Source organism: Polypterus senegalus, chromosome 8 (genome assembly GCF_016835505.1).
Source record: "Polypterus senegalus isolate Bchr_013 chromosome 8, ASM1683550v1, whole genome shotgun sequence".
Lineage (NCBI taxonomy): Eukaryota > Metazoa > Chordata > Cladistia > Polypteriformes > Polypteridae > Polypterus > Polypterus senegalus.
In genome coordinates this window covers 35,400,884-35,426,545 of record NC_053161.1, presented here as the reverse complement: position 1 = coordinate 35,426,545, position 25,662 = coordinate 35,400,884, and the positions used below count along the sequence as shown (strand labels likewise).

The 25,662-nt window shown below is 36.9% G+C and overlaps 1 long non-coding RNA gene across 4 annotated transcripts in view; it reads left to right on the top strand.

The window, feature by feature from the left end:
- The window catches only part of LOC120533877, a 191,598-nt gene that overhangs the window by 131,373 nt on the left and 34,563 nt on the right, over nt 1-25,662 (top strand). For 3 of the 4 annotated variants that reach the window (XR_005634640.1, XR_005634641.1, XR_005634639.1), the window contains exon 4: nt 5,572-5,822. This is a non-coding gene — a long non-coding RNA (uncharacterized LOC120533877). The remainder of the gene's footprint in view (nt 1-5,571; nt 5,823-25,662) is intronic. The other variant, XR_005634642.1, reaches the window with a different exon arrangement.

Below are 25,662 nucleotides of genomic sequence, written 5' to 3'. Positions count from 1 at the left end.
ACTTGTTGGAAATTTGTTTTATGAAATTGTCTGCTTTCCTTTTGTAGTCGTTATAATAAACAATTCCATCCATCCATTTTCCAACCCGTTGAATCCAAACACAGGGTCACGGGGGTCTGCTGGAGCCAATCCCAGCCAACACAGGGAGCAAGGCAGGAATCAATCCCAGGCAGGGCGCCAACTCACCGCAGTAATGAACAATTTGAGCAGTAAAATACTTGTGTAGGTCACTAATTCAAAGATGATATTTATTATTTTAATGTGATTCATATCTAGAGTCTAGGTGTATGATAGTCTTGCAGGGCCAAATGTGATTATTAGACAAGAATACAGCCTGTTAAAATGTTTGTAGTGAATAGCAGCAAAATCCAGCACTGCAAAGGCTACACCCATAAGGCTTTTTCCTGAAGTAACCCTCCACCCACAGTTTCTCCAGTCTGTAAATTTTAAACTACCTTTGGGGTTTCAGGAAGAGAGCAAAAGATACTGAACGGAAGACTTAATGTTGAGAGAAAATAAAAAGCTAAAATTGCTGTTATCAATTCAGGCCAATTATCTGAAACTTACCAATTCATTTGTACATATTAATGAGCATAAACAATGGAAGAGAGCTCTAGTTTGCTGCACACATTCCAGATGTTCTTCTATTTGCTACAGTATCTTTCTGTTATTTTGAGTATTGTATCACGATATGTCATAACAGTGAACAAAGTCTAGATAAGCATTGTGGTCTACACATTACATTTTAAAACACTGCAGCTATTCTGACAGGACATGTTTGTATTTTGAAATAGACAGTAATATTAGATTCTTTTAGTTATTTGTTTAGATGTGCAGTCAAGTGGTGGGTGCTGTGCAGCCTTGTCATTCTTCTGCTCGTGTCTTTAGGCAGATTTGTTGATTTTGGTGTGTTGAGTACTGAAATCTGCCTCTCCTGTGGCTCCTTGATATCAACTCTCTTAATGACAATCTTTTTGACAGGGTGTGACACATTGTTTATGCAGTTTATATTTTAATGAACATAGCTGCCAATTATTGCAAGTTTACATCGACTCTGAGCAAAAGGTAGCATACACAGCACCTGCGAGAACATACTGTATCATTCACGTTTGATATCTTCCACTGATAGTATGTTAACTGAGTGTACCAAAAGGTTTTTAACTTGCAACAAGTTATATTTAATTTAATATGTGCAATGTGCTATTTGCACATACTACAGACATGTTTAATACGGGTCTTTTTAGAAGGCTTTTTGCCTGTTCAGTTTATTGTAATCAGTAGTTTGCTCTCTGTTGGACTAGGTTAACGAGAGCACCACTGTTCTTTGCGATTTAAAATTACGTCCTCCACTTTGAGCACTGGCTTCATGAGACTCTGGATTGCTCTAGAAAGTAAGGTGTTTAATTGTAAAACACCCAGTTTTAAGCACAATTCACTCCTGGTTGGCTCAGCGAGACTAGATGTATGGAAAATTTTCAAATGATAGTAATAAATGTTTCAATATTAACGGTCAATTGCAGCAAACATCACAAGTTAGTTGGCAGCTGCATATTAAGTTGTTTACTATTATTAGTATGGTACTTTCTAGAAACCATTTCCAAAAATGTGTTCCGCTGCAGGAACAAATGTATGGAACAAAGCTATAGTTCAGCTGAACTTGTGCTTAGTTCAACAGGCAGATAAAATAAAACCAAGGACATGTTAATATATTAAATGTTGGTCTACTTAATGATTATATTTAACCTAATCCTCCTGACAAATTAATATTTTTTTTAATTTAAGAACTGCATTTAGATGAAAATATCCAAGTGAAGGTGGATGGAAACTAATGAGATACTCAACTGCAATTAGTCACAAAACCAGAGAGAATCCCAGCTGCGGGTTTGAAATTGAGCAGTACTGGATTGCTGCAGTTTTTATTTAATTTGTTTAACAAGATACAAATCATTATAGTAAATTATTGCAAAAGACTTAAACTAATAATATTGTGTTTTTGTTAACAGAATTGCAAATTAAAATTATAAAGGGAATTAAACAAAAAAGGTGGTGTTCCTCTGGTTTTCTAAATATTCCTGTTAATTTTTCCTCACACAATCTCTTTCTTCAGCTTTATATAATTAATTTGGACTAAAAAGGGGCTGGGTGAGAAAAGCCTTTTGCTCTAACCATATTAAGAAGACCAGATGAGTAATTTTAATTTGCAAAGCAATCCCCTTTGTAGCCTTTGAGACAATATCGTATCATAAAGGGGGTGTAGAAATGGAATGAAATTTAATTAATTCTAGGTAATATGAAAGCCCCAAATGTGAATGATAAAAATGTTAGGACAAAAGTTATGGCACCGATTTTGTATCTTAGTTCTCATAAGATTATAATAGCAGGAGATTTTAATTGTGCTTTAAACGTTTTGCCTTAAAAAAGTCAGACACTTGTAACTTTCTCCATTAGTATTTGAGATAATTTTCCTTTTTTTTATCAGTGGATCCAAAACTCTTTTATTGATAATAATTTATTGGTCTCTTATGTCTTGTAATGACCATACTTCAGATTCAATAATATAACTTACAATTGGCATCTTGTCCCGTTATTACTATGTGAAGAACAATCTGTCAAATTCATGTCAACAGAAAGGTATGAAACATGTTTATAGATATCTGTGTATATGCTCTGGGAAACATATGAGGATCAAATTAAAAAAGTACACTTTTTATATTTTTACTTGTTAATATAGACTATAACATAACACAAAATTAGCCACTTTTGAAAATCTCTTGACCACTGCAGAAATGATGCTGCAACACTGAGACAGAGGAAGGTAAGGAATAGAATCCAATGTTATTTACTCTTAAGGCCAGCCACCAAAAATAGTCCAGAGTCAACCAGGGGTATTCCATGAAGCACTCTAGTGAAACTAAAGCTTAGCTGAATAATTCTAGCTTGAATATGCATCATTTTACAATTGACGATCAACTGGTGCCATAAATGAAAAATGATTCTTATGAAATCATGACAGAATCCATGACATTTAATAAGTCCCAAGAAATAATAATTGGAACATCTATCATGGATCAAAAAGAGACAGAAGAGACTACCATACCTACAGATCGAGTACCTGCAAATAAGCATGAAGCTGATGGAAAGCAAGGTCTATTATGGGATAGCTTGGAGGAGTTAAGAAATTTATTTAATTGTTGTAAGGTAGAAGAACATATAGAAAAGACAGTGGAGTCCTATTTAGCAAGTGAACAAGAAATAAACTCGATCAATAATAACACAAAAAAGCTTAAACTATTAGGAAAGAGAGAGCTTTGTCACAATCTATAGCAGACCAATGCCTAAGTACATTACAGTTCTGAGAGGACTCTATGGTATAAATAAAGACTCTCCATTATCACACTCTCTTAAAGTCACGGCCTTGAACACATTCTAGTGCACAGCTTTCACTACCAATTACTTAATTTTAATTAATTTTACTTAATTAATTGTATTACTTAATTTTGGAAGACTTAAATTACACAAAAAGTTAATTGGGACTTCTAGTGCTTGCTGTATATGCACAAGTAGTCCAGAAGCAATAATATGTCATAAGTGTAATAAAGTGTAATAAAATGATAGCTGAAACTGTAATATTTCATGAAACTCTTGCTGCCTCAGCCCCAAGCCACCTCTCTAACACACCATATAACCTATTCAATTTTCATGAAAAATCTCTACAACTAAACTTATGTGATGCCAGAACAAATGTACTGTATATACATATTAACAGACAACAAAATAGATATAGATAAATGTGTATTGGCTACTGAACTTTTATAAGATTTTTTAAATATTCAACCACAAAGCAAATTTATGACTAAACTATTCACACCTTTAAAAGGAAGCTTTTGTGCATTTTTCCAATTCAGTGTAATTTATTGTAAATATATTTTACAATACAATGAAATGTATTTGTTGCTTTGTTGCGAACATAAAATTACAAAACAGAGCAATAACAATATATAGTACTGTCACAGGGTGGAAGAGGAGTAACTTACTTTACTGAGTTTAAATTCATTATTGCATAATATCATTACCCGAATACTAGTATTGCAGTTTCTGCTAATGTTATTACATATATATAACGTACATATATGTCTTCACAAACAAATCCTGTTTAGGCTCGATCTGGGGACCACAGCCTATCCCCGCAGAAATCAACACAGGTTAGGAAACAGCTCTGGTTAGGATGCCAATCCATTTCAGGGAACTACTAATGCACATACCACACAGGGTCAGTTAAATATCGTCACTTAACCAAAACATCTTTGGTGACTGCGGGAGAAAAACTCACACACACAGAGGAGTGTTTCTTAAACAATGGGTCACGAACATGTTTATGATGGGTCACCACATGATTGTTTAATAAAATTAACCAAGTTTGTCTAAGCTTGAATTATGTGAGGTGTGACATCCTGCCCTCTATTTAGCTTACTGTTTAGTGTGGTAGTATGTGATCTGAGATGTATCCTATAATGTTGACATATCACAGCTTTCATTTCTATGGTAAGAAGTATAATAAAAAATTCCCAAAACCTTACCTCCACTTTAACTAACTGTGCAGCAATCAAACTGAAATGACTGACAAGCAAAGACATATAAGAAAGGGGGACCACAGCATTAGTTTGAAGTTGTCGAAATGAAAATAAAAGGTGCAGCACAAGCATGAGAAGATTTTCAGGGTGTTGTTTTGGACCTGGGGGTGAATAGTATGTAGGTATACATACTACCGTTGCAGTGTTGTATGCTAAATGGAGTTTCAGTGGCCATAGACAATTGGTTGGTGCCTCATTGTGTGTTCAACTTTATGGCTGCAATAACATTGACTTACAAGTTTAACATGCTTCAGTAAGGAAGCATTCCTTCTCGTAACTCAGTTTTAAAATGGCTCGATACTAGTGTGAAGGGCATGTTTTTTGGACCATGAAAACTGTACGAACACCAGAAAATATCAGAATGGTGAAGAGTGGAGGCCTCAGCATTTAGCACAGTATCATTTGGCAGCATTCAAACATTCAAGCTGGACTGTTCACCAAATTCTTTATCAAGAATTACCTTATCACACATATAAAATAGATATATCACATATACTGGGAATAATAGAATTATGAGACTGAGCTTTTGCATTCAGTTTAGCTACTTGTTAAATGCCTGTAGAAATATGCTAAACAATTTGCAAACACTTTTAGAAGACTGTTTTGTTAACTGTGGAGCTCATTAGAAAGTGTTACTTTTTAAGGTAAATAAATTCTATCGATTAATTATTTTTTAATTACTTCATTCCTGTCACCATGAGTTAAGTGATTCACTATCCTTTAAAAAATTGTAATATCTTTGCATCACACATGTCATCATTTTTTTTCACTCTGCCTTACTAAATCTTGCATTAAGCATTTACAGGCAGTGACAAACTGCAGGAATGATAATTATTGTTTTTTTTTAAATATATTTGCTCTCTACTTTTCTCTTTTGTTAAAATCAATATGAGACATATGCTTAAAAGGAAATAAAAATGTTCACTGTTTTTTATTATAGAGTCTGACGGGTGACCTCAGCCGTTACCCGGTTGGGACGCCAGCTGGATGGAAGGACTGGGGGAGACAGCATCTGCAGGGCATGCTGGGACATTGGTACAGCCCTTTTGGGTTCAGTGGAGGCAGAGCCCTATAGTGGACTTCCACCATGCCTGAGAGTGTTTCCAGGTAATACTGATGAGCCACCTGGAGCACTCCCAGGAGCTGAATAAAAGGACCTGCCAAACTCCATTCGGAAAGGCAGAGTCAGATGTAAGTGAATGAAGCTTGAGGAGAGAGGGAAAAGACTGTGCTTTGTCTTGCGGTCATTGTGCTCTTGTGGGGTGCGAAGAAAGCACTTACCACCTGTAAATAAAGGTGTGCTGTGTCGCAATTTGTGTCCTGTCTGTCTGTGTCAGAGGTAGGGTGGCTGTACTCGCCCCAGTGGTCCACATTATTTGCCTATGAATGGATCTGCTGTCATTATGGCAATAATCCTCTATGGTATGGTACCGTATTTTATTTATGATTAAGAGGTTTAACAACCTCTGACATAGAGAAAATGTGCAAACTCCACACAAACAACATGTGCGCATGGGCTTTGAACCCAGGACTCTGAATTTTTGTGCCAGCAATGCGACCCACTGTTCCACCATACCTTCCTTATTTTAATATTATTTTAACACTGATAGAAAATCACTACACATGCAGTGCTACTTAATCATGCACTTATAAAATTAGTCAATGAGAATTTTTAAAATAAAGAAGGGATGCTTAACTGTGCATACTGATAGCACATGCCTTTCTGTCCAAAGCGATGAACCTTTGATTCAACAATATGCAAACTAACACCATCATGCTCCAATAAATCTTTCTTTTATATAAATGTGTTATTAAGTGTTGCCCTGGCACTGTATTATTTGAAAACTTTGCTGTAAATTAAAAGTGTGAAAAACTGATTGCGTTTAGATGAAATACAATCAATGATGCTAATTTGTTATGGTTTTTGTTGCAACTTTGGGACTGGGGCTGCTTAAAGATACAAAAATATATAATGCTAGTGTAATGGTGACAGATTATGGTTGCAATTCCAAAATTAATTTAATTACTCCACAGAAAATATGGTTCCATCAGGACCACGACAAAATATTGAAGGAAGTCTTTAACTAATGGAAAAGTTACTGTATATGTGAAAGGTAGGACTCAAATCCAGATCAACTGCATCTAAAGCAAATGAACTAACCTTACATTTTAGGTGGTAGGTTGATAGGTCAAAGTTTAGCATTTTATGACATGGAGATAGGTGTCAATGTGCCATATAACATATATTCTATTAGCACTAGACCTGAGTGAATTCTGGCCAGTAGTTTTTGCTTGATGTTCAGCTTTATTTATAGATTTTGCTTTTTATGGTTATATTTTTATACTTACGAAAGATAAGAAATCTTCCAGCATGTTGCATTGAATTCATTCTGTTATTATCAGTCCAAAGGAGCAAGCTTACTCAATTTATGTCTTTTAAAAATTCAGTGGTTATAAACAATCATGTTACCAATTATTTATTAAATAACATTCAAAACTTTGTGTGTATATACCTGTATATATATGTATATACATATATATACTGTATATATACTAATAAAAGGCAAAGCCCTCACTGACTGACTGACTGACTGACTCACTCACTCACTCACTCACTCATTCTCATTCCTTACAGGCTCATTCCTTACAGCTTACTTACAACTCCATGGCAGGATTCTGGACAATATTATTTGCCAGACACAGACCAGATTTCAATACCACGAAAACCTGACGTTTGTCACGCTCCTCAAGCCCCAGAAGTTTTGGGAATACAAGAAAAATTTCACGCATGAAGACTTCTCCAGTTTAACACAAGAGCCATGGAGCGTTTTTTGATCTGTCTCGGCTAAAAGCAGAACTGACTGTAATGTATGCCATGGATGATTTTGCAGGAAAATCTCCCACTGATCTCCTTAACTTCCTTCATCAGAAAAATCTGAATGAGAGCATGGGGAAGCTGTTCACATTGGTATATTTGGCAGTGACCATTCCCGTGTACATGGCTTCTGTCGAGTGGACATTTTCAGCCCTAAAGCGAGTTAAAACTTATGCCAGAAATACGACACGGCAGGTTCGACTTTCAGAATTAGCTACGATGGCGATAGAAAGGGACTTTTTGATGGAACTAAAGCGCATGGATAATCCGTATGACAGAGTAATTGAACTGGTTTTGAGGAAAGAGAGGAAGATGGATTTTGTTTACAAATAATCCGAATTTCTGGTGAGTAAAATGTTGCGATTTTCCTAAATAATATTGCAAGTTTATGAGTTATTATTGATGTTTTTTATGTGTGTCGCAGCTATGGCTGCAGTAGAAAGGAACTTGCTCACCCCTGGTTTGTCTATTCAATAAAGGCATTTATTGTGGCTACAGGAGTTATCTTATATATATACAGTAATCCCTCCTCGATCGCGGAGGTTGCGTTCCAGTACCCCCTGCGATAGATGAAAATCCACGAAGTAGAAACCATATGTTTGTATGGTTATTTTTATATATTTTAAGCCCCTATAAACTCTCCGACACTGTTAAAATTATTAGAGCCCTCTAGACATGAAATAACACCCTTTAGTCAAAAGTTTAAACTGTGCTCCATGACAAGACAGAGATGACAGTTGTTTCTCACAATTAAAAGAATGCAAATATATCTTCTCTTCAAAGAAGTGCATGCGTTAGGAGCAGAGAATTTCAGACAGAGCGAGAGAAAGAGAGAGAGAGAGCTAAGAAAAGCAAACAATCAAAAAATCAATACGTGCTTTTGTGCTTTTAAGTATGCTGAAGCACCGCGATAAAGCGGCATTTTTTAGAGGAGCGTCCGTATCCTCTAGGCAAACAGCCTCTGTGCAAACAGCTCCTGTGCTCACACCCCCTCCGTCAGGCAGAGAAAGTGAGAGAGACATAGAAAAGCAAATAATCAAGCACCACACGGGAAGCATATCGTATATCATTGAGGAGTTCTAGTTAATACGTAATACATGCTCCGATTGGGTAGCCATCCGCCAATAGCGTCCCTTGTATGAAATCAACTGGGCAAACAAACTGAGGAAGCATGTACCATAAATTAAAAGACCCATTGTACGCAGAAATCCGCGAACCAGTGAAAAATCCGTGATATATATTTAGATATGCTTACATTTAAAATCCATGATGGAGTGAAGCCGCGAAAGTCGAAGCGGAATATAGAGAGGGATCACTGTATATATATATATACCCCGATCTACATACTGTCGAACCACACGGCGTGGCGCAACACAAGAGGCTTTGTCTGTAGCGCTGATGTCCGAGATTTGATTATATATCAGCGCTTCCCGATTCATTTTACACTTGCACCCCCTGTGACGGACGATCCCGATTTCGCACCCCCTTGGTTTGAGAAGTATGAAAAAATATGAAGTTAACGCAGAAAAACAGATCACCAATTAAAGCTTTATGAATAATGGATACTTTATTTGCCATCTGTTTTGGTAAAGCAGTTTAAAAGCTTTTTTTTTCAGAAACAATACACAACAAAATACAAATCTACATATATATCTACATATATATATTAGGGGTGGGACTCGATTAAAAAAAATTAATCCAATTAATTAGAGGCTGTGTAAGAATTAATCTTGATTAATCGTATGTAATCGCACACGTAAATTTGCCCCAAATCGCAAATGTTTGTTTTTTTTTAATTTAAAACGGTTTTAGTGGGCTGACAGAACCAAATAATAGACATGGACATGAATATTGTAAACTGAAGCTGTTTTAATTTCTGAAAAAAAGCTTTTAAACTGCATTTGAATTCAAAACAGAAACAAAAATATCATCCCTGGTTAAAATTGGGCAGACTTAAAAATAAAGTGGTAGTTTAAGTACTTTAAGTACATTTTCAGAATAGTATTGTCTTTAAATAATAATAACCAAAATTTCAACATAAAGTGCAGTTTTCTTCTTAAAAAAATAAGTCAGAAACATAAAAGGAAATTTGACCAGCTTACTCTTTAAACTCTGAGTAACATTAGCCAAAATTATTTTGTACATTAGGCTAAAACAGTGTGATCATTGAACATTTTGTAATTAGATGTATTTAGAATTACTAACGGTCACGGAAGTCCAATGATCCCCAGTAAGAGCCACAAAGTCCGCTTTCTGTAATGCATCTAATTTTGCTTGCTTTTCAGTGTGCACAAAACCATGCTTTTATCAAGGCTTCGCTCGGGTAGTCGAAATGATCAGTCGTAGGAACGCGCTTTATTCTGACTCTAACATTTTTGTAGCTGTGATGTGTGCATCAGTGTAATGGATGTACCAGGAAATCATGCATTGACAAAAGTTCCCGTTTGCTTGGAATTGAAAGTGTGATTAAATGCGCTATTTTTAACGCGTTATGGAGTACATGCATCGAAGCTTCTCAGCTGTGCTTGTGCTAAGAAAGGGAAAATTTTAAAATAACGTAACATGATTCTGCGTTAACCTAATATTTTTCATACGTCCCAAACCAAGGAGATCTAAGGTAAAATGAATCGGTAGCGCTACATAGTCAGTACACCCTCTCGAATCAACCTGAATGTCGGCGTTAGAGGCTTAAGACTCTACAATTGCCACAGCGTGTGGCTTGTCTATGCTAAAGTATGTATTGTAGATCGGGTATATATATACATTTATATATATATACCCGTACCGCAGTGGAGAAGTAGAAGTTATGAAAAGAAAAGGGAACATTTTAAAAATAACGTAACATGATTGTCAATATACAGTAATTGTTTTGTGAGTGTTATTGAATGTTGCTGTCATCAAGGATTTGATTATCATTATTTCTTTCAATCAGGCTCGTATTTGTAGGATGTGTTCAAGTTACATTCCGTGTTTGTCAATCGTTGTAAAGATAAGAGGTTTCATTCATCGATTAGTTCCTTACTGCATCAATAAACAGCTCGTCTTCCTCTTTATCTGAGATGTGACAAACTGCATGCACAGGTTTTTTTTTACACTGTCTTCCTTTAGCGGAACATTGACTTTTTCCACCGTGTGCTTTGTTTCCGCAGTAGCTGCACTTATGAATATGATTGTATGTATAAGACGCTTCATATTTTTTTGCTGCCTTCTCAATTGTGTAATTCGGTTTTGTTCAGCACTCTTTGGAACTGTTGCTTTTGTCTGTGCACTGCGCCAGTTCACGTGAGCCGCTTGGTGTTCTTGCATCGAAGGTTCCCAGCTGTACTGGTGCCATCTCGTAATGTCAGCTAAGACCCGCACTTAAAAGTTTCTCTCGCAGTTTCAATGAGTTTGTGCCAAACACCACCCTGACCATCTCATCTTCCTCTGCATAAGCGCAGTCCTTCACCTGTGAACATTTACCGGCAGTGTTTGTATTGGATTGCCGCTGATGGACGGCCTTATGTGGGCAGGCACCAAATTACAAACGCTAGTGGCAGCCTGTCTATGAACTTAATTTAATATAAACTTACGGTTCACGCGTGCTTTGTTTCCGCAGTAGCTGTACTTATGAATATGCTTGTATGCATCATTTGCTTCATAATGTTTTTCTGCCTTCTCAATTGTGAAATGGCGTTTTGTGCTCATCGCTGTTTGGAGTTCTTCCTTGTTCTCTACGAACTTACGTAGGAGGCGTGATGATGTCACGAAACTCCGCCCCACGCCATCTCAACTCAAGACTCCATTACATTATATGGGGAAAAATAGCTTCCAGTTATGACCCTTATGCGTAGAATTTCGAAATGAAACCTGCCCAACTTTTGTAAGTAAGCTGTAAGGAATAAGCCTGCCAAATTTCAGCCTTCTACCTACGGGAAGTTGGAGAATTAGTGATGAGTCAGTGAGTGAGTGAGTGAGTGAGGGCTTTGCCTTTTATTAGTATATATATATATATATATATATATATATATATATATATATATATATATATATATATATATATATATATATATATATATATAGGACAGCAACATTCATAACACTGACAAAACAATTACATTGACAATCATGTTACGTGGGTGGCACGGTGGCGCAGTGGTGGCGCTGCTGCCTCGCAGTTAGGAGACCCATGTTCGCTTCCCGGGTCTTCCCTGCATGGAGTTCTCCCCGTGTCTGCATGGGTTTCCTCCCACAGTCCAAAGATATGCAGGTTAGGTGGATTGGCGATTCTAAATTGGCCGTATTGTGGGTGTGTTTGTGTGTGTCCTGCAGTGGGTTGGAACCCTGCTTGGGATTGTTCCTGCCTTGTGCCCTGTGTTGGCTGGGATTGGCTCCAGCAGACCCCCGTGACCCTGTGTTCGGATTCAGTGGGTTGAAAAATGGATGGATGGATGGATCATGTTACGTTATTTTCAAAATGTTTCCTTTTCTTTTTCATTACTTCTTTAACACACTACTTCTCCGCTGTGAAGCGTGGGTATTTTGCTAGTCTATACTAATAAAAGGCAAAGCCCTCACTGACTCAATCACTCACTGACTGACTCATCGCTAATCCTACAACTTCCTGTGTAGGTGCAAGGCTGAAATTTGGCAGGCTCATCCCTTACAGCTTACTTACAAAAGTTAGGCAGATTTCATTTCGAAATTCTACACGTAACAGTCATAACTGGAACCTACTTTCGTCCATATATATGGCCATAGCCATAGCCTGCAACTCGGGCGCTGTGTTTCGGAGTTGCGTCCCGCATCATCACGCCTCCCACGTAATTGAGTGCCTGCCCATATAAGGTAAATATTCGCGGGTGAAGGAGTAGCGGCTCACGTGAACTGACTGTGAAAGCAGTATACAGAGAACAAGGAAGAGCTCCAAAGAGCGCTGAACAAAAAACGCATTACACAATTGAGAAGGCAGTAAAAGAATATAAAGCGAGTGACGCATACAAGCATATTCATAAGTGCAGCTACTGCGGAAACAAAGCACTGTGTAAACCGTAAGTTTAAATTAAGTTTATAGACACGCTCCCGCTGCCATTTGTCATGCTTACGACAAATAAGATATTCACGAGATACAAGTTTAATGAGAAGACACGAGGTATAAACGAGACTTTGGATCACTTTGTAACGGAGTTAAAATTGCTGTAGCGAGAAACTTTTAAGTGTCAGGTCTTAGCTAACATTAAATAAAGAGAGCGGGTCACGTGAACTGACTGTGAACGCAATACGAGTGATCGATGAATGAAACCTGTTCAAAAACCTGTTCAAAAAACACATTACACAATTCAGAAGGCAGCAAAAGAATATGAAGCGAGTGACGCATACAAGCATATTCATGAGTGCAGCTACTTCGGTAACAAAGCACGGTGTAAACCTAAAGTTTAAATTAAGTTCATAGACAAGCTACTGCTGGCATTTGTCATGCCCACAACGAATACGATATTCATGAGATACAAGTTTAATGAGAAGAGGCAGGGTTTAAACGAGACTTTTGATCACTTTGTAACAGAGTTAAAATTGCTGTAACGAAGTTTAAATTGCTGGTATGCCAGGTCTGAGCTAACATTAAATAAAGCCGTGGACATCATGAGATCAAACGAGATAGCACAAGCACAGCTGAGAAGCTTCAATGCATGTACTCCGAGCGGCTCATGCGAACTGACTTTGCAGGACTGGGAAAGGTTAAATTAAGTTCATAGACACGCTACCGCTAAATATTCGCAGGCAAATCCACAATTTAATACCAGGAATGCCTGTTAAACATCTTAGATTCACGAGTACCGATTTAGGTAGTGAACATTTCATGAATGAAACCTGTTTTTTTTTACAGATTTTTAAAACATTATTGTTGAAATACACAGTCCTGTGTACTTTTTTGCTGAGTATATATATATATATATATATAATATACAGGGTTGTCCAGATCTAATTATGCAGATCAGGATCATCTGGATGACTTTGATTTATGCGGGGACGATTCCAGCTTGGCGCGAAGACGATTCTTCATGTCGTCAGTTCGCACACTTCTCGATGGTTGGGTGATTTTCTATGTAATAAACTTAATGAGTTATAGCATATTGAAAAATGCATAATTAGATCTGGACCACCCTATATACAGTATATGTAGCGACTAAGGAGGATGAGATGCAAAAACAGGACCTTGGAACGTGGTGCACCAAAAATGCTGAGTTTATTGAAAACAAGAACTGAACAAAACAGCAAAAAAACTTCCACAGCCCAATGTTTGGGGTTGCTAGGCACACCTTTAAAACAACAAAATGTCCCTACACTGTCTTTAACCCTTTTCGGACTCTGCTCTTTTAAATTTCTCTGTTCACTCTCAAAGCTTCCTTTCTCTGTTTCCCTATGCATACACACATGCACACACAACTCCTTTCTTCTTGACTCCTCCCCTCCTGTGCATGCACCTTCTTTCTCTCTATGCAGTCATAAGCATAGCCTCTCCTAAACACAGTAAATAGAAAATATTCTGAACATTAATTACAAGACGTTTCAATATGCTGTACAGTATATAGTGAAACTTTTCTTTCATTTCTAGTCCTGGATTAACTCCTGGTTAAACCTCATCAGGGGAATCGCCATTTTCATGAGCTCTCTTCAGTGTGCTGTTCATTTTTATATTAATTTCTTGTTCAATGTAGTGCACTGCTCAGCACAGTTCCTTTTATGCTCGGCCGACACCGATTGCTCCACCTGTAGATTCTCACGTGCACATTTTATATAAGTCAAATTTGTATATCGGAGTTACTTCAGAACTTATCAATGTTAATGCAACATAAACTTGCTCTATATGGAATATCCAAAACTATTGTGAAACAAAGCTGAATTCACCTACCTAACAGCAATACAGAGTGAAAATGAAAATAAGCTCACCAGTAAGCACTAATACTTGAACAATGTAGAATTACTGCCAAAGGTCCTTCCATAATTTGCAAGTTTCCATTGCTATTCCTTCCTGCAGCTTTCATTTCATTAAAGGCAGACATCCAATAGTAAATTCTCATTGTTTATAGGAACGTACATATACCTCAGAGTATCTGAGCTTCCACAAATCCTGTTGTCATTGAATGAACAAAACAAGCTTTTGATAGAGTTGAGTGGGGATTCATCTGTTTATTGTACCATGCAGATCTGGACTTTTTGTCCCAATATATGTAGTTATGTCAGATTACAGGTATTCATTAATTTACACAGTGGCTCAGATCAATTTAAGTTGAACTCAAAAGTACTTTGTTCTTTATCATGTCATTGTCACAGTATTATGTAAATCTTAAAAATGTACATAAATGGACACATGACCAATATTTGTTTGTTAAATTTTTTTCTTTAATTTCAAACATTATTTATATGAAATGAATACTAATATATTACAATAATAATAATTAAAAAGCAGTGCATGAATTTTAACATAAATGGACTCACTGGGCAATACTTGTGTGTATTGATCAAAAGCACTTTAGTTTTGTCTTAGCTGTAACTCAAATACTTTTATGTTGCAATTCTTCCTTGCAAGTGGCCGTACAGAATGTTTTGTTGTGAACATTTTTGTTGTTTTCACTTTTCTAATCATTATATACTCGTGTGTGCCACAAACACATCAGAAAATTGTTTTAATTTATCAAAGGTTCTTCTGGGGAATTAAGTCTTCATTTTTTTATCTTTTCATTAAATAAATCTAAGGAATAGACTAATTTCTTAGAACCTTAGCCCAAACTAACAAAATTGCTAAGAAACTGCAAAAAATGTAAAAAAAAGCAGGGAATAACAGAAGTGGAAAAGCTGAATAGCACCTAGGCGTTTGTGACACGCAATTGGGATATTACTGAATTTGGTTTGGATTATGCTTCCATGGCACCGTAAATATTTTTCAACATTATTTTGGAACAGAAGTTTTTCAAGAAGTGAAATATGACTTGACTGCGCTGGTCTGAAATTACTGTTTTATGATTTTCAATAAGTCCTCAATGATTTACAATAGGTCCTAAGATGATAAATTGTTATTTAGAGACTTTTGGCAGAAAATTGCTTTGTATATTATAGCCATACTAGGGGGTTCACCCACTGCTCGCTTTGCTCGCTAACCCCCCTTCATGTCTGTGCCATTCGCATTGTGAGAGGGGGGCTGAACACACCCCAAAGGGATGCGGTCGCTCCTCTGAAACTCCCTCTTAAACAGTGATACAATGGGAAACAAATACAGTTTTTTTTAACCTCCTCTTTGCTTGATCAGCCGCTGGCTTGCTGCTGCTGCTGCCGCTGTGCTGCATGATTTGCATCTTGCGCGGCACTTCAAACATTTTAAAGCCTATACAGCAGCTGTCCTACTCTTTGTGTTTTATTTCCGGCTTTGGGCGTGGTTAAATCTCTTGTCACAAAATCTTGTCTCGCGGGATGTGAGTTCTTGATATTTTTTTAGTTTATAATTTAAAAATGGAATAAGAATCTGTAAATCTAACAACATCACATTAAAGTTAAATAAATTCTGAAAAGAATGATACCACACATATAATGTATATGTAGGTTTTAAAATAAGCCAGATTTAAAGTGTGACAAAAAATGTGACATAAAAAAATCACATAAAATTGTTGCACAATATCGTTGCACTTTTAGGCTTAGGATTTTATATAGAGAGAGTAGATTATGTCATATGTTTGATTTGGCAAGGGTTACTTCACTTTGTTATCACTTCATTCCTAATCAATGCACTATGAAGCTGTTCAGCATTCTGTTCATACCTGCTACACACCATACAAAGTTACCTGTTATTTACAGATCACAAAGTGGTTACTTTGAAGCTGTTATTTTTGTCTTACAAAATAGTACTCTACTCTGTCTTTTGCAACCATGAGAAATAGTGATAGGAATTTTGAACATCAATTATTTTTTCAAGTTTTTAAGCAGTTTAGTTCTGGAAAACCCTAGTAACTGAAACAGGGTAGCTCAAATAAAGTAAGAATACTATTTGGTCCCTTTATGTGAGAAACCAGTACTTACCTGCAGCAGAGTAGTAAACACAGAAGCAGTGGCCTTTGTAACAATCAGAGGTAGCCATCAAGTCAGTTTAAAATGTACCTATTACTGATTTCCACACAAACCTACCCATTGGTGGCCTCAAAATCTATGGCAGTTGAGGTGCTTGAACATGAATGAAAATTAATCAGCCGCTGTTTGGTTTAAATTGGTTTAATTGAAAAATTTAAGCTACAGTATGCCTAGCTGTCACATCCTTATTCTGCTCTGTAAATCTACTGCCCACTTCATCCAAGACTTGTGATTCTTTAGTTATTTCACATAATTTAGTTCTATAGGCAATTTTTTGAAAAGGTTAATTCTCATGAAAATAATTACCTACTATATTTAAACCAATATGTGATATTGCAGCAAAAAAAGAAAGGTACATTTTCACAATAAAGAAGAAAATGGTTCCTTTAGTTCTTTTATTGATGCCTTGTCTTTCAAGGCTCATTACCTCAATGAACTTAGTCACATGCGTAGAGGGGCACTGCAGTCTATTGTAGATGTTGGCAATGCCTGAAAGATCCCATGGCAACTGTTCTCTAAGCAAAAGACTGACTATCTTGTGTTATTATTTCCTTTAGGGAGCAATTAAAGCAGCATGAACAAACAAGTTAACTGAAGATAAAAAGATAAAAGTGAAGCTTGGAGAGCAAAATTGTAACACTTGCACACTTTCAAGTAAAACTAATGAAGGATGAGACAAGGGACAGTATGTGTATATTAAAATTGATTTACAAAGTTAGTATAAAGTAGCATATATGGCATAGGTTATTTAGAATACTGTATTCTGAACAATTTGACAACTTCATCAATTAGGCCTATCTTTTTATTGTTTATTAGAGTCATTGTATATCTTGGTGTGTGTAACTGGCTCTTTATAACTGACTTTGTACAGTGCTGAGGTTTCTCCAATTTTTTAAAAGCAATTGCAGAGAACTATACAGGAATGTTTGAAACAACACCCTTTCTATTGCAATGACGGGACTATGAATGCTTCAGTTTTTAATAAGCAGTGTTAAAGTAAATTCAAAATATCTCATGATGTGGAAGATTACTGAATGTTAAAGAAACAGTCTCAAATTGTATATTGTAGTGAACATTAATTAATGATCTGTAATAATAAACTTTGGAGAGCAGTAGGTCCTATTAAACATATTAATAAAATACACCAACCCTGTTATTGTTACTTTACAATTTAAATTTATGTATATATAAAATCGCAATATATGTGGTTTTGTTTTTCTCTTTATTAACAATGAATGAATGTCATTTTTCATTTTTTATTTAAAGTAGTAATTATTTCAGTTTTACACACTCTTCCAATCAGAAAAGTGCTTACTATGCAGCTGGACAAGAAAATGATAATAAAAATGTATGCATTTTTTCCAGTTGAATTTCTTATTTATGAGGGGTATAGTTATTGGCCAAAATTATCTATCTATATATATTGTCACAAAAACAACCAAGGTTTGGGACAGCCACCCGTATAATATGCCCTGGCTGCAAAAGTTAATGCTTGAGAGTTGTTCACAGGTCAGAGTCCAAAACATAACTGAATTAGGTTGTTAAAGATGGCGGCTTTATATGCCAAGAATGGAAGTGAGGTCATCAGTGGCGCCAGTAGTGGAAGTGATGTCATCAGTGGTGCCGGAGCCCTATGGGATTTCCTGTGGATGTTCTGCAAGGGATTGAGAAAGAAAGTCTACAGTCTAAAACTATAATAAATGTTTGTAGTTTAATTATGAACTAGCTGCTCTAGGATGGCAACGTTAATAATCAATAAGGTGCTTAGCTGCACTGAGGCTTGGAATTCTTGACAGCTAAAGTGAGAGCAAGACAGTGATCACCATCTGTAGATGAACCAGTTGAACAGAAAAAAGACGGTCCCAGCCTTGCGAAAGATGCCAGGCTGGACAGAAACAGCAGAGCAACTGTTCCAATTATGAATTGGCTAGCTGAAGGAAAATAAAGAAAAAGGTAATTAACAAACACGAAAGCTCAAACTGGTGCACCTAATGACAAATGAAGTACCTGTAACCACTATATACTTTTCCCCTTAAACAAACTTTCTTCATTTTTGATATGAAGACCCCTCTTCAATCCTTAACCTTAAACTTCTTCCTATTTCTTTCTTATCCTTTCAAAACAATTGTTTTTTTTTTGTTTTCTGTAAATTTTTAAAATGTATTTCTTCTTTTTTTCACGAGTTTCTCCTGTCTACAAAATGTAAAGCTCTAGGAAAAAAAACACAGAAATTATCGTTTCTGTTTATACTGACTGTTCTGTATGAATAGTAAAGGAAGATCATGAGATGAGCAAGACTGAAAGGTGAAAGGGAACATCATAGTCCATAAAACCAATCAAATCAAATCAATCAAAATCTTTATTGTCATTGTAGCAATGAGACATTGTACAACAAAATTTTTAGGTGCAATTTTCCAGTGCAGAAAAAAATAAAATAAAAACAAAAACAAAACACAATTACTCAAGTTACAACTAAAATAAGGGAATAAAATAAGTATCCAAAATTGCCCATAACAGCAGAACAATGTTTTTTCACTGATACATACGTACATACATTATATTGCACTTGTCCCTTATCATAATGTTAACTTAGAATGAAGGTGCACTCGGTCAGATTGACCACTTAGCAGCATTCAGCATGGCGATGGCTGAAGGATAGAAACTATTTCTCAGTCTATTTGTCTAAGTCTTGTTGGATCTGAAACGTCTGCCTGAAGGCAGGCATTCAAACAATGCATGTCCTGGGTGTGATGGGTCCTGAAGAATTTTCTTGACATTCCTGAGACAACAGGAATTATGTATTTCTGTTATTATTGTTATTCCTACTCAACGTTGTCAGCCGCTCCACTTCATCCCTGTAAGTGGACTCATCCCCCCAGAGATGAGACCTACTACCATGGTATCATCAATGAACTTAACAATGGTGTTACTGTAGTGGGCAGGAATGCAATCATGAGTGTAGAGGGTATAGAGCAGGGGGCTCAGCACACAGCCCTGTGGGGAGCCGGTGCTGAAGCTGATGGGTGTGGAGAAGTAGGGCCCACTCTAACCTTCTGAGTGTGATTACTCAGGAAGTCCTTGATCCAAAGGCAGGTGGAGTGTAGAAGTCCTATGTCTGACAATTTGTTCACCAGTCTATGAAGAGCAGCCGTGCGTAGCTCCCCTGCTGCTCCAGAGGGGACAGAACAACATGGAGAACAGTGGCCATGGCGTCCTCCATAGACCTTTTTGTTCTGTAGGCAAACAGGTGCAGATGAAGCATGGGAGTCATGAATGGCATGATGTGGTTCCTGATGAGCTCCTCGAAGCACTTCATAACCACAGGGGTCAGTGCAACTGGCCTGTAGTCATTAAGACTGGTGACGGACTGTTTCTTGGCCACAGGCACTATGACAGAGGATTTCAGGCAGGATGGCACAGTGAACTGAGACAGAGACTGGTTGAATATCCTGGTGAAGACCCCAGCCAGTTGGTCTGCACAGTCTGGTCCAGCTGCCTTTTGTGGGTTGACAGCCTGCAGCGTACGTCTCACCTCGTGCTCCCCCACTGTGAAGATGGTGCTGTTGTTGGTATCTGGATGGGGTCTGGCTGTTTCTGGTGGATCCACTTCAAACCAGGCAAAGTAGAGGTTCAGTTCCTCAGCCAGCAATAAATCACCTCCCACAGCTCCGGGACTGGTCCTGTAGTTGGTCATATGCTGGACACCCATCCACACTTGCCTGCTGTTGTTGCTATCCAGGTTTTCCTCAATCTTCCTTTTATAGTCTGACTTGGCCTCTTGGATGCCCCTCTTTAGTTTGGCACAGGCTGTGCTGTAGAGACCCTTGTCACCAGACCTGAAGGCAGTGTTCTTCCCTTTCAACAGCCTCTGGACTTCCCTGGTCATTCAGGGCTTCTGATTGGGGTATACTCGGATATGTTTATCCACTGTGACAATGTTGGTGCAGTTCTTAATATATTACAGTACGCTGTCACCAAACACTTCAAGGTGTGGGTGTTCAAAGATGTCCCAGCTGGTCCCACTGAAACAGTCCTGCAGCTGCTGAGAGGCTCCATCTGGCCAAATTTTAACTGTCCTTGTGCTGATAGGAGCAGTTTTCCTAAATGGAATGTATGCTGGGATTAAAAACAGTGGCGTGTAGTCAGATTGTCCCAGGTGAGGTAGCGGTGTAGCCCTGTTTAATGTTTGTATAGACTTTATCCAATGTGTTAGCTCCTCTGGTGGCACACTTGACGTGCTGATGGAATTTGAAGTCCCCAGCAACGATACACACAGCATCAGGGTGAATGGTCAGCTGACTGCTAATATTGCAGTGTAAAAGTTCAAGAGCCGAGTTTGCATTAGCGTCTGGTGCTATGTAAACAATGGTAATCAAGACCACACTTTTGAATAAAGTGGAAAGCTTGAAGTCAAAATGAACACAGAAATACCAAAGAGGTAATATTACTAATTCCCTAAAATGTTTTTAATATGACTACACACACTGCAAAGACATATTTTAGTATACAAAATCTGGAGGATCAAAAACTAAGATTCCCTACAGCTGACAAACTGCAAGCACATACAGCCAGGTGGCAGAGATGCTCAGGGCTGACAACATATCATGTTAATGCACCTAATGATTTAAACAGTTAAAAGAGAACACCAATAGGTCTGTCAAGCTCTTTTTTTAGCTAATAACTTAGGTGTCCCATGAAAATGCATAGTGATATCTTCCTTTGCGTAACGATACAAATACAAAGGAAATGAGAAAGACAAACATAAATAGTCAAATTGGCAAGAAAGCATATTTGGATCTTCAAAGATATTGACTAATGCAATAACTTTATTGCATCTAAAAGTATCGAAAGGTAGCACAATTCATGTTATTTGTGCTGTGTTTATGTGCTGTCAGACAGATAGTAAACATGAGTTTCAGAACTATCAATTCCACATGAACACAGAGCTCTAAGTTGAACAATCTGAAGATAACAAAGCTACCCCAATTCTCCTGAGTTGTGATGTAATGCAGACCTTTCACCTCTGTCAGTTGTATAGACTAAAAATTATAACCCGGTCAGCCAGAAATGTCATCTTTGTAATTGAATTACTTTTGGGATGAAGTGATACACATTTAATATGATTAGTTTGCTCTTTGTTTCTTCATTTATTTATTTTTTTATATATTTTTTTGTAACAAACCAACATTAAGCTTGCTTTTCTCCAAATAATCTGACCAGAAACTTGCACTGAAAAGGGAAGGTGAAACATCACGACTCGGAGCTCTGAAAATTCTGATAACACATGAACACAACATAAGACGATGTTTGTCACACCCAGACCTGGCAATGATCTGTTATTTTCTGTCAGAGTTTGTTCCCTGGCATATACTTTTTTCTCTCTCTCTTTCATTATTTCTGTTGTTTCTGAATTATTATTTTTCATGTGTTTTTGTTATTATGTAAATTTTGTATTATTATTTAGAAGTTAATGTGCTTCATAAGTACATTACTTTTGTCTTGTGGGTGTACTCCCAAGAGGCAGGGCCATCACGTCATCACTACTGAGGGAATCACACTAAGGCCATGTTTATACATGTATATACAGTGGACGCTCCTGCTACGCAAGTGTTTTACTGTTCATACTTGCGTGCATACTTTATGTAAATCTGGAAGATTCCACCAGGTGGCAGTGTAAGATATCATCACGGTGAGAACAGTTTCAACTTTGCTGTGTTGTGAATTGCCTGAAACACCCATTCAATTCTGAAGACACCTTGCCACAATATTTCTCAAAAGGATGGATGTTTAATGATTAAATCCATCAATCCAGGGTAACTCCAGTTCCAACAAGCATTAGACATTAGGCAGAAACAATCCCTGGATGGGTCATCAGCTCATCGCAAGGTGAATGCAAGCCCTCATTTACAGTAGCATCATTTTAGAGTCACACAATTCCCCAAACCTTCATATATTTGGAAGTAAACTGGAGTACACTGTGGAAACCCACCAGGAAAACATGCAAACTCCAGGCAGGGAACACCAGGGATGTGACTCCCTGTGAGACAGCAGTGCTACCGCTCTGCCACCATGCTGCCCCGCCATGTGTAATTAATAACACTATTTATTATTTAAATGAAGTAAACTATTTATCTGTAAAATGTAATATTCATACTTTAATGCATTTCATTATGAAAGTGATATCAAGTATAAATCTAAGGATTCTAAATGTGCAGAGAGCTAGAATATCATGTATTTAATGTGTTCTGTGTGGTGATTACTGCTTGCCGCTGCTGTCAATGCAGGATGAAGCCCCAGCAGCACGTAGCAATTAACAACTGTGTTGGTTTTAAGATGATGTTTACGAAGTTCTATTTCAATGATAAAATAAACTATGAGATTAAAGTGGACATTTCGAGATTTAAGAAGAAATGTCCACTTTAATCACAAAATAGAGTTTTACACTGTGTTCTTAACCTTTTTTTCTTTGTCTCTCAAATACGTTACTGTACATTCTGATGCTGTTTTGAAGGTGCAAAAAAAAGGACGGCACAAAAGATGATATGTGCGACCTTTAAAATGTATTGTGTCATTACAATCGGGAATATGCAACGCTTCAATATAGAAACACCTTGAATGCATCTTTATGTCGACATTTTGCTTCACCACATCGAACCATTCATCAAACATCGAAGCATGCACATCGATCCTGTAGGATCAGTAAAGTGGCTTTCTGTCACATGTAGATAGTAAACAGAGACTCTGTGTTCCGACTTGATCAAACTGTGCCTCCCGACTTTTTGCTATACTCCAACTCATGCATGCGTCATGTTCATTTCTGAAGAGGTGCTCAGAGGATGCATCAAATGAACACTGGGAACATGTGGCAGCCATGATGCATAAGCGTACGCGTTCTGAGTTTGAAGTATAAACCGGCCCTAAGCCTAAGCCTTTATACTCAGGTTAAGGAGATAAGTCCTTCGGGGTGTCATTAATAGCTGGAGTGTATTTTGAATCTTTGTCTAAAGACTTCCTTTCATTTTTCTTTTTTTGTCGGTTTTTGCTTTTGTCTTTGTTTTTGAGTATTGGGTAAGAGATTGGAATTATTAGCCTCATGTTGCCTTTTTAGGCAAATCATGTCTTTTGAATTTTGGGCCAGGCTTCCTGGGTGATGCCTGAGCCTGAAAGTCCAAGTTTATATGTTCATTTATTTTAGGATTGTTCAGCCTTTTGACCTTTTTGTGTTGCTGATGCCACAACGTAATCTATTTGCACATGACTTGTTGAAAGTACTTCTTTGGGAACTTATTAGGCACTTAGCCTTGAACCTTCCTTGCACAAATAAACCTTTTAACATTCTTCTTGGACAGTGATACCTCTTACATACTGGATCCTTACTAAGTACATCCAGTTTCTGTGAAGTCTTACCAGAAACCAAAATTACCCTTAATCACATATTTTTATATAGCCTTTGAATTGTCTGTCATCAGTCCAATTAAATTAATATAAGATAAAAGTCTATTTGTTATAGTAAGATTGTTCAGTCATCTAGTAAATAAATTGTTCAGGAATCTAATTAAGATTTTGTTGTCTGGTCTATCAAATATGTACCTTACCATATAAGAAATAGCCTTGCCAGTTCAAAGCATAATTTTGCCTAATATATTCAATTGCTTTATCAAACAGTAGGCCAACATTTCATGCAAAAAAGATTTGCTAGTATCCTTGAAACCAGAAACTCAAAAGAAAATGTGGGTTATTACTAAAGCCAATTTAACACTCAAATATAAGTAGCAAAAGAATAGCCTTGCCAGTCCTATACTGTTAACTGGAAGTGGTGAAAGATAGCCAAGACATTTGGATTTATAAGCAGGAATGAGGTAGATGAAAAAAGTGCGTATTGCTCAGAGGATTGGACTACACAGAAGCAGGCTGGGATTGCATAAAATAATCATATAATGTTAGTTTGGAGTTGTATTGTGAAGAAACTTTTACTGTAAGACCCAAATTCACAATTTAGACCAAGAAAATGTACCAGTACATATTAAATAAAACTGTAATACTGAGCGATACCATTGATAGTTTTCCCTTTTAAATATTAATAAAAGCTTTCTACAAAATCTTATCATATTTTTTGTCATAGGTTATCAAAACCCTACACAACACAGTATTAAATGTCTGATATAGACTATAAGCATATAGATGTTGTCTGACACAGGTTAGGAACCAAATAAAGGACAACAATATTCAGGCTTAAGAAGTCTTCACTTATCCACTCCCAGTCACTTATTACCCTTTCCTGTCAAAATCATATTTTTAAATGTTTACAGTGTGCTTTACATAACATTTTAGCTTGTGATGATCCCGTTTTTCCGACTTAAGTGAGATGCCTCAAATCTCCCCGGTTTGCTCAAGAGTTCCTTAATATTCTACAGGATACTGCAGCTCGCCTACTGTATCTCATCTCCTTTGTAAGCAATGCCAAGTAAGGGCACTTTGCACATGAAGAGACATCTTTTGCTGTGATACTGACCTTATTTTTCAATATATTTATTCCAATCTCTGATCCAAAATTAACAGCTTTTTACAGATTTCCCCTGCTGTTTGAATTACTGTGATAAAAGCAAGTTATTACCCATAGAAGCAGATCAAACACTATCTAATAATATCTTCTTGCTTTTATCTGTTAATTTTCTATGCTTTCCTAGAAAGTACAAATAACTTTTTTGTAAGTAATATACTGTATCCCATGTACCTAGTTCTGGTTTTTGCTAAAAATTTGTAGAATAATAACTAAATGTTTTTAATTATTTACAAAAATTTAATTTTACTCTTTAATGTAAACAGAAAGATGCTGTTGGAATGGATCATTTTCAAAATAAAATCTTTTCTACAATTGGAGAAGAAAGACTGAACATTTCATTTTAAACCATTGATCTCTACTATCATTAAAGTACCCATCTTGATTTCAAAATACTTCACTTTTCAACCCATGTATTATTTTCCCTTCTATAGTTCAGATTATATTTACAGACTGAGGCTATCCCATCCATATTACAGTACAAGGCAACAACCTGCAAC